The 18,064-nt window shown below is 44.4% G+C and overlaps 1 long non-coding RNA gene across 7 annotated transcripts; it reads right to left on the minus strand.

Annotated features, from left to right (window-relative positions):
• Positions 1–9,146: 9,146 nt before the first annotated feature.
• LOC125715381 (uncharacterized) lies at positions 9,147–17,873 on the minus strand. 7 transcript variants are annotated; one of them, XR_007384035.1, is made up of 10 exons: positions 17,630–17,873; positions 16,923–17,040; positions 15,984–16,663; positions 15,705–15,776; positions 14,956–15,595; positions 14,746–14,862; positions 13,601–13,669; positions 12,374–13,416; positions 11,098–12,256; positions 9,147–11,002 (listed from the first exon to the last, which is right to left on the minus strand). It is a non-coding gene; the product is annotated as an uncharacterized LOC125715381 (long non-coding RNA). The 7 variants fall into 7 exon arrangements; XR_007384034.1 differs by lacking the exons at positions 16,923–17,040; positions 17,630–17,873 and adding an exon at positions 17,121–17,602 and having other exon boundaries at positions 15,984–16,262; positions 16,402–16,663; XR_007384031.1 differs by lacking the exon at positions 17,630–17,873 and adding an exon at positions 17,121–17,602.
• Positions 17,874–18,064: the final 191 nt, after the last annotated feature.

Genomic DNA, 18,064 nt, shown 5'->3' on the forward strand with positions numbered 1-18,064 from the left:
CGGGAGGTACCACGCTGACGCGCACGAATCCTAATTATCTCATTTTCTTTTATTTCCAGATACAAAATGTCCTTTAGATCCATTTACGATAAAACTGCATCATATGGCTCAAACCATGCAGTGTCAGGTATCAGCAACATAAAAACATTGCAGAAACTCCAGTACAGAATGCAGTGAACAAAAATGAGCTCTCCCCACTACAGGTGGTTTCTTTTACAACCTAATGCCGAGACCCATACACTCACGTGACTTTCACACCATCGGTAAAACCAAAATAGAAGCCCAAGTGCAACATACATATTACAGTTCTGAAACACTTATCTTTAAGTATTTTATTACATTTCTCTAAATACTGAGACGTAAAATTCTATAGTAAAATTTGAAATGTTTGTATAGAGGGGGCCTGACACACTACTGTCATCCTCAGAACCTGACTGTTTGGTTAGACTGATGATTTTTATTTGGGTCTGTCTGTCAGATGTGTGTCAAAAGTCATTTCAATAAATGCACCCAGGATCCTCATGTTTTGAATAATTTATCCCAAATTTTTAACAGTGTTGTCATATCTGCAATGATGACTGGAACCTTGGTGCATGGTGCATACTGCCATGTTTTGCTAGTAAAGTTTATTTTTTTATAGCAGAGCTTTTCCTGTTTCATAACTGCTTGCTGGTGGTATTTTAGGACTTGCTCTTTTTCTGTGAAACTATGTCAAACATAAAATTGATATTTAATTGAAATATTACATGCTGCTTTTTTCCTGGTTAAACAAAAATCACACAGCAGACTTTTTCTGCACACGACTGCTTTTCACAACTTTATTATGTCATCTAACACGATAGGTTCTGCATCATAAGAACATTCCAATATGTTGGTTAATATTATTTAAGCGGTTCATCAACAATCCTTGTGGGGAGTCTTAATGACAAACTTTGACAAACACAGGAATAACTGAAAAATCAGTATACTTCTAGTCAGTTACTGCCAATACAGTGTAGTAATTTACTGTGTTTAAAGTAGCACCATTCACCCAATGAATTTGGTATAAACTACAAAATCTAATTTTAAATTATTCTTTATTCATTACATACATAGTTACTACAAGTACAACATGTAGTGAAATGTACAGTTGAAATTAATTTTCAGTGTTTTCCACTCACAGATCTCACATTTTATCATTTTAATAATTTAAGCAGTACATTTACAACAGTCCTTTACAATATATTAATGATAATTAAACACAATTTGACAAACAAAGGAAGCCTTTTTTTGTTTAATTTGTGCCATTCAAATTCCACGAGACACGGTTCGAATCCGCCTTCAGGTATCATAAAATATGAGATATGCGAGTGGAAAGTATTGCAAATAAAATAAAATGAATTAGTCGTAAATTTAAAAGTACTTTATACCAGATTTATTGGATGAATCCTGCTACTTTGGCAATAACATTAATTTTATTCCTTTGTTTGTCAAATTGTGTTTAATTATCATTAATATATTGTAAAGGACTGTTGTAAATGTCCATCTATCCATCCATCATCTCCCGCTTATTCCGGAGTCGGGTCGCAGGGGCAGCAGCCTCAGCAGGGAGACCCAGACTTCCCTCTCCCCGGCCACTTCGTCCAGCTCCTCTGGGGGGATCCCGAGGCGTTCCCAGGCCAGCCGAGAGACATAGTCTCTCCAGCGTGTCCTGGGTCTTCCTCGGGGTCTCCTCCCAGTGGGACATGCCCGGAATACCTCCCCAGGGAGGCGTCCCAGAGGCATCCTGATCAGATGCCCGAGCCACCTCATCTGGCTCCTCTCGATGCGGAGGAGCAGCGGCTCTACTCTGAGTCCCTCCCGAATGACTGAGCTCCTCACCCTATCTCTAAGGGAGAGCCCAGCCACCCTGCGGAGGAAACTCATTTCGGCCGCTTGTACCCGCGATCTTGTTCTTTCGGTCACTACCCAAAGCTCATGACCATAGGTGAGGGTAGGAACATAGATCGACTGGTAAATCGAGAGCTTCGCCTTTTGTCTCAGCTCTCTCTTCACCATGACAGACCGATGCAGCGCCCGCATGACTGCTGACGCCGCACCGATCCGCCTGTCGATCTCCCGCTCCATCGTTTCCCCACTCGTGAACAAGATCCCGAGATACTTAAACTCCTCCACTTGGGGGAGGACCCCATCCCCAACCCGGAGAGAGCATTCTACCCTTTTCCGGCTGAGAACCATGGTCTCGGATTTGGAGGTGCTGATTCTCATCCCAGCCGCTTTGCACTCGGCTGCGAACTGCTCCAGTGAGAGCTGAAGGTCACGGCTCGATGAGGCCAACAGAACCACATCATCCGCAAAAAGCAGAGACCTAATCCTGAGGTCACCGAACCGGACGCCCTCAACGCCCTGGCTGCGCCTAGAAATTCCGTCCATAAAAACTATGAACAGAATCAGTGACAAAGGGCAGCCCTAACGGAGTCCAACCCTCACCGGAAACGAGTCCGACTTATTGCCGCCCATGCGGACCAAACTCTGGCACCGGTCATACAGGGACCGAACCGCCCTTAAAAGGGAGCCCGGTACCCCATACTCCCGGAGCACTCCCCACAGGACCCCCCGAGGGACACGGTCGAATGCCTTCTCCAAGTCCACAAAACACATGTAGACTGGTCGGGCAAACTCCCATGAACCCTCCAGAACCCTGCTGAGAGTATAGAGCTGGTCCACTGTTCCACGGCCAGGGCGAAAACCACACTGCTCCTCCTGAATCCGAGGTTCGACAATCCGGCGGACCCTCCTTTCCAGGACCCCCGAATAGACCTTGCCAGGGAGGCTGAGGAGTGTGATCCCCCTGTAGTGGGAGCACACCCTCCGGTCCCCCTTCTTAAAGAGGGGGACCACCACCCCGGTCTGCCAATCCAGAGGCACTGCCCCCGATGTCCACGCGATGCTGCAGATGCGTGTCAGCCAGGACAGCCCCGCAGCATCCAGAGCCTTGAGGAACTCTGGGCGAATCTCGTCCACCCCCGGGGCCCGGCCACCGAGGAGCTTTTTGACCACCTCAGCGACCTCCACCCCCGAGATAGGCGAGTCCACCCCCAAGTCCCCACACTCTGCTTCCATATCGGAAGGCGTGTCGGTGGGATTGAGGAGGTCTTCGAAGTACTCCCTCCACCGACCCAAAACGTCCCGAGCTGAGGTCAGCAGCGCACCATCCCCACCATAAATAGTGTTGATGCTGCACCGCTTTCCCGCCCGGAGCTGCCGGATGGTGGACCAGAATCTCCTCGAAGCCGTCCGGAAGTCGTTCTCCATGGCCTCACCAAACTCCTCCCACACCCAAGTTTTTGCCTCAGCGACCGCCAAAGCCACATTCCGCTTGGCCTGCCGGTAGCCGTCAGCTGCGTCTGGAGTCCCACAGGCCAGAAAGGCCCGATAAGACTCCTTCTTCAGCTTGACGGCATCCCTTACCACCGGTGTCCACCAGCGGGTTCGGGGATTGCCGCTGCGACAGGCACCGACCACCTTACGGCCGCAGCTCCGGTCAGCCGCCTCCACAATGGAGGCACGGAACATGGCCCATTCGGACTCAATGTCCCCCGCCTCCCCCGGGATATGGGAGAAGTTCTGCTGGAGGTAGGAGTTGAAACTCTCCCTGACAGGGGATTCCGCCAGACGTTCCCAGCAGACCCTCACTATACGCTTGGGCCTGCCAGGCCTGGCCGGCTTCCTCCCCCACCAGCGGAGCCAACCCACCACCAGGTAGTGATCGGTTGACAGCTGCGCCCCTCTCTTCACCCGAGTGTCCAAAACATGCGGCCGCAAGTCCGACGACACGACTACAAAGTCGATCATCGAACTGCGGCCTAGGGTGTCCTGGTGCCAAGTGCACATATGGACACCCTTATGCCTGAACATGGTGTTCATTATGGACAGTCTGTGACGAGCACAGAAGTCCAATAACAAAACACCGCTCGGGTTCAGATCGGGGGGGCCGTTCCTCCCAATCACGCCCCTCCAGGTCTCACTGTCGCTGCCCACGTGAGCATTGAAGTCCCCCAGCAGAACAAGGGAGTCCCCAGGAGGAGCGCTCTCCAACACCCCTTTCCAAGGACTCCAAAAAGGGTGGGTATTCTGAACTGCTGTTTGCCGCATAAGCGCAAACAACAGTCAGGACCCATCCTCCCACCCGAAGGCGGAGGGAGGCTACCCTCTCGTCCACTGCGGTAAACCCCAATGTACAGGCACCCAGCCTGGGGGCAATAAGTATGCCCACGCCTGCTCGGCGCCTCTCCCCGTGGGCAACTCCAGAGTGGAAAAGGGTCCAACCCCCTTCAAGGAGACTGGTTCCAGAGCCCAAGCCGTGCGTCGAGGTGAGTCCGACTATATCTAGCCGGAACTTCACAACTTCGCGCACCAGCTCAGGCTCTTTCCCCATCAGAGAGGTGACATTCCATGTCCCTAGAGCTAGCTTCTGCAGCCGAGGATCGGACCGCCAAGGTCCCCGCCTTTGGCCGCCGCCCAGATCACCTCGCACCCGACCCCTATGGCCCCTCCCATGGGTGGTGAGCCCATTGGAGGGGGGACCCACGTGCCTTGTTCGGGCTGCGCCCGACCAGGCCCCATGGGTATAGGCCTGGCCACCAGGCGCTCGCCATCGAGCCCCACCCCCAGGCCTGGCTCCAGGGGGGGGCCCCAGTGGCCCGCGTCCGGGCAAGGGAAAACGTGGTTCCAAAATTTTTTTCATCATAAGGGGTTTTTGAGTCGCACTTCGTCTGGTTCCTCACCCAGGACCTGTTTGCCTTGGGTGACCCTACCAGGGGCATAAAGCCCCAGACAACATAGCTCCTGGGATCATTGTAACACGCAAACCTCTCCACCACGATAAGGTGTCGGCTCCAGGAGGGCTGTTGTAAATGTACTGCTTAAATTATTAAAATGATAAAATGTGAGATCTGTGAGTGGAAAACACTGAAAATTAATTTCAACTGTACATTTCACTACATGTTGTACTTGTAGTAACTATGTATGTAATGAATAAAGAATAATTTAAAATTAGATTTTGTAGTTTATACCAAATTCATTGGGTGAATGGTGCTACTTTAAACACAGTAAATTACTACACTGTATTGGCAGTAACTGACTAGAAGTATACTGATTTTTCAGTTATTCCTGTGTTTGTCAAAGTTTGTCATTAAGACTCCCCACAAGGATTGTTGATGAACCGCTTAAATAATATTAACCAACATATTGGAATGTTCTTATGATGCAGAACCTATCGTGTTAGATCACATAATAAAGTTGTGAAAAGCAGTCGTGTGCAGAAAAAGTCTGCTGTGTGATTTTTGTTTAACCAGGAAAAAAGCAGCATGTAATATTTCAATTAAATATCAATTTTATGTTTGACATAGTTTCACAGAAAAAGAGCAAGTCCTAAAATACCACCAGCAAGCAGTTATGAAACAGGAAAAGCTCTGCTATAAAAAAATAAACTTTACTAGCAAAACATGGCAGTATGCACCATGCACCAAGGTTCCAGTCATCATTGCAGATATGACAACACTGTTAAAAATTTGGGATAAATTATTCAAAACATGAGGATCCTGGGTGCATTTATTGAAATGACTTTTGACACACATCTGACAGACAGACCCAAATAAAAATCATCAGTCTAACCAAACAGTCAGGTTCTGAGGATGACAGTAGTGTGTCAGGCCCCCTCTATACAAACATTTCAAATTTTACTATAGAATTTTACGTCTCAGTATTTAGAGAAATGTAATAAAATACTTAAAGATAAGTGTTTCAGAACTGTAATATGTATGTTGCACTTGGGCTTCTATTTTGGTTTTACCGATGGTGTGAAAGTCACGTGAGTGTATGGGTCTCGGCATTAGGTTGTAAAAGAAACCACCTGTAGTGGGGAGAGCTCATTTTTGTTCACTGCATTCTGTACTGGAGTTTCTGCAATGTTTTTATGTTGCTGATACCTGACACTGCATGGTTTGAGCCATATGATGCAGTTTTATCGTAAATGGATCTAAAGGACATTTTGTATCTGGAAATAAAAGAAAATGAGATAATTAGGATTCGTGCGCGTCAGCGTGGTACCTCCCGCACTTAGCCTCGTTGGTAAGTTAGAAGCCAACATTTTGTCAAAAAAGGTGCTGTTGTCCGGAGAAAGCAGAGCTGTTTTTGCACGTTTTTCTTGTGGATTAAGCCGATATACGGCCGAAGACGAGACTTGGAATTATCGGAAACTCACACTATTTCGGCCACATGTACGAGTTATTTCAAACAATGACGTCAGCGCCACACTGGTAGGCATGTGAAGTTCCACTGTGATTCCTGCTGTGTATTATTGGATGGAGCACAGTATTGATGGTTTGTGGAGAGTGTAACATGCTGAAAGTCCGTTGAGTTGGATGACGAACTGTTTCTGGTGTTGGACGTTTAATGAAGTGTGTTGAACGTGAATAAGCCTGTTGACGAAACTAAGTTTATTGAGCTTGTTATTATTCGACAAATGTTTGGACTGTCGAACTACAAGGCAATATGAGTGAAACAGCTAAATCTAACGAAAATAATGCATCCGATGCAGCGATTACAAAACGAAAAACAAAACTCAATGGAAAAGCATTGGCATGTAAAATTGAAAGGCTTCAAAAGGATCGTAAAATGCATCTAATATTACACCTTTTATCAGGGCCTTTGAAAACGGTGTTGAAAGTAAGTCTGATAGCTACAGCGATTGTCTGTATTTCCTTGAGCAATTCACCAGAAGGCGCTCAAGAGAACTTGTAAGAAGTTGTTCGCATGCTGATCCAGAGAAGGGCGATATACTAGCAAAAGCCTTGTTACAAGAACATTTTGGTAATGAGCAACGAATTGCATCAGCCTATATGGAGAAAGCCTTGTCATGGACTCCAATTAAGTCTGAGGATATAAAGGCATTACACGATTATCATTTTTTCCTCAGGGGTTTCTGTAATGTGATGAATGAGGTGCAGTATATGTATGACCTGGATATGCCTGCTAACATGCTTACAATTGTGAAGAAGTTACCCTATAAGCTGATAGACCGTTGGAGAACTGTAGCCGTAGTATTGAAAGGCAAGTCAAAATTGTAACAGATCCTATTTTTGGTAATATTCAGGACACTTTACCATTCTTAAGTAAAGGTGTGAACCAAACAAATTTAAAACCTGCATCCAGACCCAAGAAAAGTAGTTTTGCCATATCTGTGAATACTGTGGAAGGCAGGAACGGGCATTAAATAATGTTCCACCTGTGAAGGTCTGTTTGTTTTGTGGAGATGGACACACATTGGAGTCATGTCTTCAGCTCACGAAAAGGTCTCACAGAGAAAAGAGCATGCCTGTTAATGAAAGTAACATTCCACATCAGAGGAATCTTGACAGATGGTCTTATTTAAGCCATGATGTTTTACCATGAATATTGATGCAGGAATTGATCTGCTAATAGGTACAAATGTGCAAAAGGCCCTGGAACCTCCGGAAGTGATCCGTAGTGTTGATGGTGGACCTTATGCCACCAAGACTATGCTTGGATGGACTGTTAATGGACCTTTGGGAGGAAATGGTGATCAAGAATATGACGCCGCAGCAGTTAATAGAATTTCTGTTTTGAATCTTGATGAACTTTGGCATCAGCAGTTTAAGACAGATTTCCCGGAGTGTAGCCAAGATGAACAACCTGACGTGAAGAGAGGATCAAATGTTTATGAAACTGGTCAGAGATTCTGCTAAACTTGTGAATGGTCATTATCAGATTGCATTGCCTTTAAAAGAACAGGAAGTCAACATGCCAAACAACAGAAAGGTTGCAGAATAGCGTGCACTAAATCTACAAAGGAGATTCAAGAAGGATTTGTTATTTCAACAACAGTACATAGGGTTTATGAATGACATGGACTGTAAAGGATTTGCAGAGCAAGTTCCTGCAGAGGAGTTGACTCATGATGATGGGAGATTGAGAGCATCCCATCATAGTACCGAAAGATTTTCATATTGCTGATGTTCTCCTCAGACACATTCATCAAGAAGTGGGCCATAGTGGACATAACTATATGTTGTCAAGATTACGTCAGAGGTATTGGATTCCTGGTGCTTCTACAGCTATACGAAGGGTTTTGTGGACTTGTCGTCTGTCGCAGGTTGCAAGCAGCTCCAGGTTGTCAACTGATGGCATATTTACCTGTGGGTCGTGTCTGTACAGAGGAAACTCCTTTTACTAGGGTTGGAGTGGACTACTTTGGACCCTTTGAAGTTAAGAGTCGAAGTAGCACAGTGAAAAGATATGGAGTAATATTTACTTGTTTGACTATATGAGCTGCCCATATTGAAGTAGCCTCTTCTTTAGATACAGACTCTTTTATCAATGCATTACGACGTTTTATAGCAAGACGTGGTCAAGTTCTGGAACTGCGCTCAGACAATAGAACAAACTTTGTTGGAGTGGAGAATGAGTTGAGACAGGCTATTGAATGTTGGAATCATGCTCGCATTAATGATTTGCTGCTGCAAAAAAAACATCGATGGGCCTTTAATCCCCCAGCAGGTTCTCACCATGGAGGTGTTTGGGAAAGATTGATAAGGTCAGTGCATAAGGTCCTTAACTCTACCCTGAGGTCGCAGAATCTTGATGAAGAGGGTTGTCACACTGTTCTTTGTGAAACAGAATCGATGATTAATGGTCGTCCACTCACAAAGATGACTGCTGATCCTAATGATTTGGAAGCATTGACCCCAATCATTTGCTGTTGCTGAAGACGTCCCCATGTTTACCACCAGGGGGATTTCAGAAAGATCTCTATGTTTGCCATCGCTGGAAGCAAGTTCAGTATATGTCCGACCTGTTCTGGAAGCAGTGGGTTCGGGAGTACCTACCACAGTTGCAGGAACGGCAGAAATGCAGGTCCAGCACAAAGCGCAACTTTACGGTGGGGGACATTGTTCTTATTGTGGATGATAAAGCACCCCGTAATTCCTGGGTTATGGGTAGGATTATCCAAACTTTTCAGATAGAAGAGGTTTAGTTCGAAAGCTACTTATCAAGACTAAGACTAATTGTCTTGACAGGCTAATAACTAAGGACTGTCTTCTGCAACCGGTGGAAACCTGAAAAGGAACTTACACCAGACAGTGTGAGGGTGACTGACAATTTATTTATTTGACAGAGGATGGTGATAAAGATCACCCAAATGGGTTATGTGCTTGAACCTCTGGCTCAGACTTGTCTTCGCAAGAAGATTATTATTCTGTGGTAATATTTTATGGACATTTGTGTGTGATCTGTTGTAATTATTACAGTACGGTAATTAGGGGCTAGGATGTAACGGCCATATATATATTGCACTTGGGAATTTATTTTGGTTTTACCGATGGTGTGAAAGTCACGTGAGTGTATGGGTCTCGGCATTAGGTTGTAAAAGAAACCACCTGTAGTGGAGAGAAAGAGGCAAGTGGGGAGAGCACATTTTTGTCGACCGCATTCTGTACTGGAGTTTCTGCAATGTTTTTATGTCGCTGATACCCGACACTGCACGGTTTGAGCCATATGATGCAGTTTTATCATAAATGGATCTAAAGGACATATTGCAATGGAAAACATAAGGCCAGCATTCAAAAGTAACTGCTTACAATGACTAAATGAAGATGAAAACCAATCACTTATTAACAAGGATAAACTTCCCGTTAAAAACAAGAAAACCTGATAAAAAGGGGGCATGTGTGTGACGCTGGCCTGGGTGAGAGCAGCAATGCTGAGCAGAGGGCTGGGTCAGCTATGGGGGGCAGGGTCCCAGAAGATGGTATGTATATAATATGGATACAAAGAGTGCCTGTTAACAGTGCAAGTAGAACATGACAGATTTTCAGCCATGCATCAAGGTCAGTGTAACAATCTTAATCACATCAGTATAACATAAAACAGTCACATTTATAACAAAATATATCACACAGGAAGATCTTGAAGATGAAAGTGCCTCTATACAAATATGTAGCATTTTTTATGTATCTTAGTGTTTTACGCAAACGTGAAAGCATGGACTGTACTCCAAAGGAGGCTTTATCGAAATAATATGGAACATTTAAAGCCAGCATTCGGTTAAAATAACAAACATACACAAATATACATGTATCTATGTGCTCTAAATGACTAAATAAGAGCACATTGTACATGTGTAAAACAAAATATTCCAAAATATGTGCATACAATTTATTATGAACATATCTGCACATTTTAATATTTCCATCTATTTAGAAGTTTAGCAAACATTTAATCATATAAACATCCAAAGCAATACTTCAGTTAGAGAGACCCTCAACAGCATAACTTTGATACACCTTCTTTGAGCAAGAGAAATAGCGCACAGGCCCTTGTTGATAGAAAAAGTGGATGGAGGATCCATCAGTCTCATATCGAGACTTGGGCTGTCCACAGGCAAGACAGGTCTTTGTCTGCTTTCTCTTCTGCTCCGGCTGGTGTTGCTGAAACCGCTGCTGCTTGTCCAAGATGCCCTCCACAGTTCTCTCAATGGAGTCTTTTGTCAGAGGTGTGGACATGGCAGGTGCATGTGAGTTGACAATAGCCGGCTCCATGGTGACCACAGGAACACTAGCTGTCCTGCTCCCCTCTGTTAGAGTGCCATAGCTGCTGGGTCTCAAAGTTTTTCCTGGCTTGTGTTCAAACAAGAACTAGTGTTAAGAAGTTTTGCCAGGTGCTTCACATAGCGGGATATATGTAGCCTGGTTGTGGGGTGCAGCAAGCTGTTGGGATCTGCGGCAGACTGATGGACCATGTTTGCATATTCTTGATCCACAAGCTTCAGAATGTCCTTCTGCCCATGGTACTTTCTGCAGCAAGCAGCCAATGGCTTCTTTCATGGGTGGTGTCCAGCGTGTGTGGTCCAATACAATAACGCATCCACCCGTCTTTATGGGTCCAGTGCGGGCACTCCTTGGTGAGGATCTCAGAGGCAGGGGCAGGGCATGTGAGGGTTCTGCAATACAATAAAGCAATAATAGTTCCTCAATTGATCATGCTATTACATTACAATATAACACAAAAATGTATGCCCAAAAAATGTTAGCATACCCATTGCTGCTGGAGGTTCCTGGTTATCTTCAGACAGCATCTCCTGCTTCAGCAGCACAGCAGCAGAAAGTGGATGGCTGATGGATGGTGCTGGTCCAGGGGATGCCGAGGATGCCGGGTTTGAAGCTTGGGCAGGAGCAGGTATCTGCACAGGGGATGGAGGCACAGGAGCAGCTGGTTCATCTCTCTTTTGGGTTCTGTGTTTGTCCCAATCCAGAGGAACTGGCTGGCAGCCTAGTTCTCTGTACTGTAGGCCAAAGTTCTCTCCAGTGTCTTTATCAGAGAGATGAAGTACGGGGTACTTCTTCTGCCCAGTGACACTCTGGGAGGCAGAGTTCAACTCAAGCCATTAAAACTGGATCGAAGACAGCAGGGAGGATGACACCTGGTTGCTTAAGGTCCACCAGCCGTTGGTAGTTCCACCGTGCCACCCCTGTCATGCCTTGGGCCTGGAACAATTCAGTGGAGACATGAGTCCCGGTGATCCACTGGGCCTGGTAGAAGTGGTACCCCTCCTGTTGTGAGGTACCCCTGACAGGGATCCAGATGGGGACTTTGGCCACTTTACCAGGTACAGAGTTCAACTGAAGAGTTCCAGCATATCTGTACATTATGCCCTCAGAGAATTCGGGATCACTGAGGCAACCGCGGAGGATGTGCACACTCTGAATGCACCACGTCTTCAGCATAGTTGGCTTGAAGAGTAGGACGTTGTTGGGGTCCGTGGCCAGGTGAAAATGCTTCAAAACTTTCTCTACTCTGTCCAGCAGCTCTGTGGGTTGTGATATTTTGGTCCTGCAGTGCTCCCGTATGTGTTGTTTTGTGGGATTGGCAGGACTGATACCATAGAACTCGTAGGCGTCCTGCAGTTTCTTTTGGTTCTCTTGATCCACCACAGAGAAGGCAGCAGAGGAGCTGACAGAAAGTGCTAAATAGAGGTTGATGCTTAGAGGTGCACTCCAGTGAAAAACGCCTCAGGGAGCGAAACAAGTCCAGCTTCACAATGATGTTGGAATTGTAATATGACCGTGAGGCACAAGTATTCACCAGTGGCCCAGAAGTGGCCCCAGCAATAATGGAAAGGGTACTCTTCCATGCATCCCAGTGTAGATGTGCACTTGGACTGCAGTCCGGGATCTTAAATGGAGCACAGCATTCCCTAAATGCAAGGCACCAAGATTTAGAACAATTTAAACAAAGAAAGTGATTTTGTTCATTTAGACATCATTTTGGCAAGGCTGAATGACAGTGAAATGAGAAAAACGGCTGCTCTTACCTGTCCACCCAGTGGTAGCCTGCATTTTCCACTCCAGCATCACTGTACCACTTGGCCAATCCCTGGTACATTGGCGCCAAGGACCTCTCAGACTGAACCATCACCCAGGAAACATCCAATTTTCGTTCATAATGGCATAACTGGACATGACCCCAGATGCCAGTGTTACTTTTTGAGCAACCGTCCCCGTATGGTCAGACTTGGCCAAAAGTACCCTGGACAGTTTGCAGTTTGGATATGGCTGGCTCTTGACGTCTGAACTCCTCTAGCAGGCAGTCAGTCAGGTAGAAACCGGACACAAACTCCACCCCAGCCATCTGGATTTTCATATGGCCCAAATGGATGTGGCATATTTTCCTTCCTCAGGAACTACCCAATAGTCCTCTGCCCATATACACCAGCCTCAGCATCCCTGACACTCTCTATTGCATGCAGTTATGCCAGGTGAGCTCGCTCACCAGGTTTGCCATATCTGTTGGTGACTTTCCTGTCCGCCTCAGCTCGTCCATCACAGACTTGCAGATGGCCTTCTTATAAGTCAGGAATGCAGGCAGAATGTTTGTAAACCGTTTGGGCAGCTTCTCCAGCCATTGTGGACTGTCAGCAAACCAGTTTCTCCGACAGGCTTTGCAGGACAGTCGTAAGGACAAGATATAATACTGTCCACCAGTGCCAACAACCACCCGAGGCCTGCCCACACCAGCAGAAACTATCTGCGGATGAGGACAGCCATGGAGACATGGTAGGCTGTAGTTGTTCCTCAACCTGACCATGAGGATGCTCTTGGGCTTCCAAGTGAAAAATGGGTGCAGCTAGAAGAAGTTGGGAGATGGGAGGTCCGCAACGGTATCAATGAGCTCAGGTTGTGGAGGAAGACGCCACAATGAAATTGTGATCCCTGTGTTACGCAATGGGCGCAACCCAGGCCACAGCCCGTGATCCTGAAGCTCTGTGTAGCTTCTGATGTTGAGAACAGCTCCAGTTGCTCATATCATGTGCATGCCCAGACAGGGAAACAAGAACAGGTGGCTGGGCTGAGGGAACTAGGATTTAAAAAGGAAGATAGATAGGACAAAATATGATTTACTGCCATTATAATTATTATACATTAAATAAAGTTTTTTCCAAATTAACTAAAGAGAAAATTATTACAGTAGAGCTAAGACAAGATCTTAGTGTCAGGAGGTCCCAAAATGTAGGGGTTGTCTACATGCCGTACATTCTTACCATCTTCACCACTGTCCTCAAAAGTAAGTATTTTGGGTGCAGAGGTGCAAGTAGCACCTATGCTGGGTCCTGAAAAAGGAGTGCAGTCATTCTGTTACGCATCTGTATAGGCTATAAGTATGGAATATTATTTAGCACTATATAACGTACAATACAAGTATTATGATTTTATTAAAAAGTATGCCAAATATCCATGATGTAATCATTACAATGTAAACATTATAATGTAATCAACACAATGTAATCAACTGAGTATGTATTTGCACCTTTTGTTAGTCTGAGTTTCTGTTAGCTACTTTATGTTAGTCCTGAATCTATGAATATCCACTTTTATTAGAGTATATTTTATCACTATGTCAAAGGACAAATATATTATCAACTTTCTAGTTAGACAATGTGCAACAGGCTGAAGCTGCCAAGGTTTACTACTGAAGGAAGGGATTCGCCCGAGTTCACCAGAAGTTCACGGCTGAGCATTTTTAAAAAACCAAGTGGAGATCGTCACATCACCTATTATGTTCAGCCGAGAGACCAAACGGTAAAAGAAATGATGGACAAACTTATCACCTAGGGGTGTGGATCAAGGGAAAAAACAATGATTGTGAATGGCTGAAGGAATGATGATGCTTAAGTGATGAGATATTGTTAAATGATAAGAACTTGTATAAAAATTGGTGTAAAATAGTATTTGACACACTCTAAGTGTCTGGGCTTGGTTGTAACTTCATTGTTGCAATAAAGACTGAATCTGGATCTACACAAGCGGCTTCTGACTTCTGTTTGGCGGGGAAGGAAAAACCACAACATAAACATGACAATATGTGAGGTGGTTATGAAAATTATAGTGAGTTAAATAATATACCCATGAAACATATATTATTTCAATATATATGCATTAAGCATATAATTACTAGGCATCTGAAGATGTGCACTTTTAATATACATTGTCACATATATATTCCTCTTTTGTACATTGTATAGGTTTTCTTTATATTGTATAGTCCCTTATTTCTTTTTTTTATTACTCCTCTGTCTGGTGCTGTAACAATGCAGATTTCCCAACTGTGCGATTAATAAAGGTTTTCTTGTCTCGTCTTACCTTATGTGCAATTCAACATTAGCCCTACATTAAAATGAAAACATACCTGGAGCTGACTGGGGCGTCTCTGCCGTTGTGGGACCTGCTGTCTCCTTCAGGAGGAACACCAGCTCAGGTGGAAGGGGCACAGGTGTCTTTCTCTGCACACTTAGTGAGGCTGGAGCTGCCAGAAAGTGAATCAACCAAATGATTATTTTTATGTAAATAAAATTAACATAGCATTTGATTAAATGAATAGGATTGCACAATTTTTTACCATCAATTGGTAATGCGTGCAGTTCAGCAGTTATATCAGGAGGCGGTTTGGACAGTGCCACAGGTGGAACTACAACAGACAAAATGGTCATTTGAGAATTTATAATTTTACTAATGGTGTTAGTAGGAACTCCAACAGCTATACTGTTACTTCTGCCACTTCCCATAGCTTCACAAATTTAAAACAGCTCATTTCCACAGACACACCAAATAAACTTGCTATCCTAATCACTACGTGCTAGTCTAAGCAGGAGGAGCAATATGACCCAATGAACAAGCATGCATTCATGCGTTAGTATCCAACTCTGCTTAGTTTGTCCAATATGTATTGAGAGGAAAAGTGCATATTTACCCTCATTGTGGTTGGCCTCAGTTCATCATGGTAGGCATCATTTCATAGTCCTTAGGACAGTTAGTATAACACCAGCACACAACCATATTGTTAGAGGAACATGGCCAGAACATGGCCAGAAGACAGTCAATACAGCAGTTAAAGTCAAAGTTCAGTTTTGGAGAGAAATTCGTCACGTGAAAGAACTGCACTCCAGTGCTGAAACATTTTATTTGAAAACCTGTCTTTGCTTCAGATGACACTCCGGGTATGGCAGCTGCTGCTACTGTTGCTGCTGCTGGTACAGCAACTGGTTACACACAAACACAGAGAAAAGAAATATGGGAGACATCAGATACAAACCAGATAGAGCCATCATCAATTTTCACATTTGGTTAGTGTAGTAACTGTGTACTTACAGCTCTGCACTTGTAGTTTAGATGATGTTATACTCAACATCGCCCTCTCCAAGTCTTCATCCTCATCCATCACTGTGGTGCACAGAAGAATTGGAGTGTACAAAAACAAGGATTAGTTTACCCAGTTAAGGATGAAGTATAAGCATTTGTCATATGTCATGTATATTTTAACATGGATGAATACAAGGAAAATTTAAAACACTATTTCTGTGCCTACAGAAATGCTAAACTTGCATTTCATATAAAAAGGTGAATAAAAATCTGAATAAAATAGCTTACCCATGGGATTATCTGGGATCCTTGAGGCATGCACTCCAGGTGTAGGAGCAGTAGCAGATTGCTGCCTCTTCTGCAGATACTGCTGCAGCTTGTACATTCGTGACCCTGGGATGCATCTCTTCCCTATGATGAAGTCTGCGTAACCATCAGCCCTGCTATCCCATATCTCCTTCCAGGTGCTCTTGGCCTGGGAGCAAATGCCAACCAGCTGATCATCTTCTGATGATGCTGGCCCAACACTCATGCCACTAGCCTCATAAGCAAGAAGAGACTGGATCGCTGCAAAATTGAGAGCATAATTCACAAGTGACAGTAGGCTGTCCTTGCTATGCTGCTCAGCTCCCTCCATCTAGAGGTTCGTGATAAGGTACATAGTGTACCCGACATCATTCTCCAAAAGCCACCTGAAAGAGTTCACCTTTACACTTTCCAAACTGCAGGATGTAATCCCCCAACACCTCCTTCCAGTCTGAGGCATCCCCTCCTCTCTGATGGACCACAGCCAGAGCACTCTGCTGCACAAGGTCCTCCCTCATGGGTACAGACTTGTCCTGCAGAGTGGGGTTATCCTTAATCCGTCTGGCTTCTTCAGATGGCTCCTGCAGGAGAAACCCGAGTAGTCCCTTGCAGAACACAACACGGATTTTCCCTGTGAACACCACTTTCTTGTGCATCTTGACCTACCATAAACGAAAAACAGAACAGATTTTTAGGTTTATTTTAAGAAGGTACCGTAAAAAAATTATCATGAAACAAATGCTGATATTTATAATCTGCTGTACATCTTCTCTGATCTCTGAACTTCAAACAAATAGTTCCCCTCAGATCTAATGGCGGCTACGCTCATGATTAAAACCATACACACACAATATAAAAACGATCATGTCAATTCATTATTCTGCGTGTCATTTTACTACAAGCCATAGACATTTTCATTACCTCCAGTAAACACGCGACACCTTGGTTCTTCTGGTTACTGAAGGATTTATTCTTTTACAATCTTTCGTCGTCTTTAAACAGCATCGACAGATTCTCCTTTCGTATATCCACCGTCGAACTATTCACATACAACAGCGAACATATACTGAAAACTTAAAATACAGCAAACAACTAAAACATGAATAAATTCAAACATACCTCGCTGGCTGCACACAACCGAGAGGGAATGAGTCCTCTTAAAGAGAATATCAGTCTCAGAAAGGTCAAAAATTAAATAATACTCTTTTTCTGCCTTTAGCTGGCTACTCCCCCTCCTTTTCACTTTTCCTTCTCCCTTTGCGTCCGTAAGAAGAGAGAACGCAAACGAAACGGTTTCGGGTGCAACAAATATTGAAACTGAGTTCCTTGATATTCCGAAAACAAATTGACCTAATTAAATTATGTAAACAAAAATAAAATATAAATAACACAAATCAAGTGTAACAGTTACAGACATATAGGGCATGCCACAAGCCCTGCGTCAGCCACTTTCCAAGTGAGCGATGCTAGCCAATTGGTGACACAAAATTACTGTCAATACTAGTAACGCGCTGACAAGATTTTACCATATAACGACATAAAAAACCCCACACATATTGTCAAATATCATCAAATAAGTGAAATAGTTGTGAGCGATAATGTTCCCATAAAAGCTGTTATGAAATCACCTGGCGACATAACTGTAAATTTACCCTGTAGAACACTAACTATAAACAACCGAAGCGAGACGTTGATGCCTCAAATCGTCTCTGCAGAAATTTGTCTCTAGAATAACTTTTTAATAAACTGCGTATCTTTGAAATATCGGAACAACGCCACAAGGTCATAGTGGCCAAAAATATATTACATCCGTAATGGTTTAGCACTACCATTGAGAATAAATGGGAAACTGTTTAGGGACCTTCTTGGCCCGAACCCGCGCGCGGAGAATAGTTTAGCTAAACGGCCCTAAACCGTTTCCCATTCATTCTCTATGGTAGTGCTAAAGCACTACGGATGTAATATATTTTTGGCCACTACAACATTGCAGCGCTACGCAATTGTGGCGTTAGTTTCTAAAGACTCGCAGTCTCTGGAAACTTTTATTCTAAGATATACCCTGT

The sequence above is a fragment of the Brienomyrus brachyistius genome, chromosome 20, assembly GCF_023856365.1.
Source record: "Brienomyrus brachyistius isolate T26 chromosome 20, BBRACH_0.4, whole genome shotgun sequence".
Taxonomy (NCBI): Eukaryota; Metazoa; Chordata; class Actinopteri; order Osteoglossiformes; family Mormyridae; genus Brienomyrus; species Brienomyrus brachyistius.